The sequence below is a fragment of the Salmo salar genome, unplaced genomic scaffold (assembly GCF_965601325.2).
Source record: "Salmo salar unplaced genomic scaffold, fSalSal1 ptg000357l, whole genome shotgun sequence".
Taxonomy (NCBI): domain Eukaryota; kingdom Metazoa; phylum Chordata; class Actinopteri; order Salmoniformes; family Salmonidae; genus Salmo; species Salmo salar.
In genome coordinates, this window is record NW_027675358.1 from 675,001 (window position 1) to 678,322 (window position 3,322).

At 49.9% G+C, this 3,322-nt stretch overlaps 1 pseudogene; it reads left to right on the top strand.

Annotated features, from left to right (window-relative positions):
* The first annotated feature begins 232 nt into the window (after nt 1-232).
* On the top strand, nt 233-1,704 carry LOC145875781 (stonustoxin subunit beta pseudogene; annotated as a pseudogene).
* The last annotated feature ends 1,618 nt before the right edge of the window (nt 1,705-3,322 follow it).

Consider the following 3,322-nt stretch of genomic DNA (forward strand, 5'->3'; position numbering starts at 1 on the left):
ACACCAACGTTTACAAAGAGTTGATGTGTGTGTGTGTGTGTGTGTGTGTCTGTGTGTGTGTGTGTAATTAATGTGAATAAGTGTGTTTTATATTACCATACAGTATAACATATGATCATTCAACAAGTCTCAAGTTACCTTAACTTCTCCTTTTGATACCTAGAAACATCTACATTAAATGAATTAGTGAAAAGTGAGTTAACATTCTAATGTGAATGATGATGATTTCTAATATTGTGTCTGGTTTCATCCATCAGATGTCTGTGATCTCACACTGGACCTAAACACAGTAAACAGACTCCTCTCTCTGTCTGAGGAGAACAGAAAGGTGACATGTAGGAGAGAGGAGCAGCCGTATCCTGATCACCCAGAGAGATTTGAGGACTGTGAACAGGTGCTGTGTAGAGAGAGTCTGACTGGGCGCTGTTACTGGGAGGTAGAGTGGAGTGGGGGGGCTGATATAGGAGTGACATATAAAGGAATCAACAGGAGAGGAAGGGGTGAGGACTGTTGGCTTGGACACAATGACAAGTCCTGGAGTCTGTTCTGCTCTGACTACAGTTACTCTGCTTGTCATAATAATAATCCCACTACCATAGACGTCCCCTCCTCCAGCCCCCACAGAGTAGGAGTGTATCTGGACTGGTCAGCCGGCACTCTGTCCTTCTATAGAGCCTCCTCTGACACACTGACCCACCTGATCACATTCACCTCCACATTCACTGAGCCCCTCTATCCAGGGTTTTGGGTTTATGATGAATCCTCAGTGTCCCTGAAATAATAACTGGACACACACACACTGAACACACACACACACACACACAAACATGACAGGCTTGTAATATTTTCTGATCTTTTACCACTTTGCATTTTTTATGATATATTTTACTGTTTGTGTTTGTACCACAGGAGGTTGGTGGGACCTTATTTAGGGAGGACAGGCTTGTAATGGCTGGAGTGGAATAAGTGGAATGGTATCAAACACGTGGTTTCCATGTGTTCCATTTCATTCACTCTGTTCCAGACATTATTATGAGCCGTCCTCCCCTCGGCAGCCTCCTCTGGTATGTACTGTCCTGTATGTGAGAGAGCGCCAACAAGGAATTACAATGTATGTATTACTTTTAATACCTGCAAATGACAAATAAACTACTGGAACTCCTTATGAATGTCTGCAGCCGACAAGAGGTGAAAATATTACCGGAATATTCTGCAAAATGTTGATGAAGACGTCACTCAATCCACCCAAAACAACATGCAGTCTTTCCACAAGACTCCCATGAAGTTATAGTGTGACGTTATGAGTCGACGTTAAAGTAACATTCTCACAACATACTGCACTTGTTTTATCCTGTTTTAGATGTATCCTCTGTTTAAACATTTAAACTCTTACAATAACACCGTTAAAATACCAATGTGATCATTTCTTGTCTTTTATGTTGGAAAAACAAATTGTACAATTATATGTGGACATACGCTCCATAGTTGTACAAGTATACATGGTTATATTGTACTTTTTATAATAAAACATACTTGAAACAAGAAAAAGCATGTTAATTGTGGTAACAATTTAATTATTGATTTTACATTGCTTCTCCCTGTCTCATGTTGTAATGGCTGTCGTGGTGAATGGATGACAAAACGCAGATGGGAATGCTCATTCTTCTATTTAATTAGAATAAAATGAACACGGAAAACAAGAAAGCCTGTCTGTCGGTTTGTCATTTTTTGGACTTACATACAGCAGTGCAAAATCAACAACCCACAAACCCCAGGTGAAAACACACTCCTAATATATGACTCCCAATCAGGAACAACGACATACAGCTGTTCCTGATCGGGAGCCACACAGACTAACAAAGAAACAGAACAACTAGATAAACCATAGAAAACCAACTGTCACAAAATCCATCGTGCTGTTGAAAGGAGGACCAAGGCGCAGCGGGAATATGGATGCTCATATTTTAATTTTAAAAAAAGGAGTAAAGCATCCACTGAAAAAACAATAAACACAACAGGGACAGTCTTACAGGCATACAAAAACGCAGTGCAAGAACAACCACCCACAACCCCAAAGAAAAACACACACACCTATATAGGACTTCCAATCAACGGCAACTCAACACACCTGCCTTCAATTGGAAGTCCCAATCAACAATACAAACATTCCCATACACAAAACTGCCACGTCCTGACCCCAAAACTAAAACAATAGCTCCATCTGCTGGTCAGGACGTGACAGTACCCCCCCCCCCCTAAAGGTGCAGACCCCGGAATGCACCTACCAACAGAAAACACCAACAAAAAACCCATAAACAATAACCCCTAAACAATAAGGGAGGGAAGGGGGGTGGCTGCTGTCACCGACGGCACTGTGCTACACCCTCCCTCCCCAACCCACCTATCCTGGAGGTGGCTCAGGTGCAGGACGTGGACCTCGCTCCACCTTCGGCGTCGCCCACTTTGGTGGCGCCGATAGCTGCACCGGGCAGACGGGCCACTCGGGCTGACCCTGGCAGACCGACCACTCGGGCTGGGTCGGAAGACATGCGGGCCACTCGGGCTGGGCCGGAGACAGGAGGACCACTCGGGCTGGGCCGGAGGACAGGAGGGCCACTCGGGCTGGGCCGGAGGGCAGGAGGGCCACTCGGGCTGGGCCGGGGGCCACTCGGGCCACTCGGGCTGGGCAGGAGGGCCAGTCGGGCTGGGCCGGAGGACAGGAGGGCCACTCGGGCTGGGCCGGAGGACAGGAGGGCCACTCGGGCTGGGCCGGAGGGCAGGCAGGGCACCCTGGCAGAACCGGGCAGTCGGGCCACTCTGGCAGAACCGGGCAGTCGGGCCACTCTGGCAGAACCGGGCAGTCGGGCCACTCTGGCAGAACCGGGCAGTCGGGCCACTCTGGCAGAACCGGGCAGTCTGGCAGAACCGGGCAGTCTGGCCACTCTGGCAGTTCCGGGCAGTCTGGCCACTCTGGCAGAACCGGGCAGTCTGGCCACTCTGGCAGAACCGGGCAGTCTGGCCACTCTGGCAGAACCGGGCAGTCTGGCCACTCTAGCAGAACCGGGCAGTCTGGCCACCCTGGCAGAACCGGGCAGTCGGGCCACTCTGGCAGTTCCGGGCAGTCGGGCCACTCTGGCAGCTTCTGACTAGCGGGCGGCTCTGGCGGCTCCTGACTAGCGGGCGGCTCTGGTGACTCCTGACTGGCGGGCAGCTCTGGTGACGTACGACTGGCGGGCAGCTCTGGCGACGTACGACTGGCGGGCAGCTCTGGCGACGTACGACTGGCGGGCAGCTCTGGCGACGTACGACTGGCGGGCAGCTC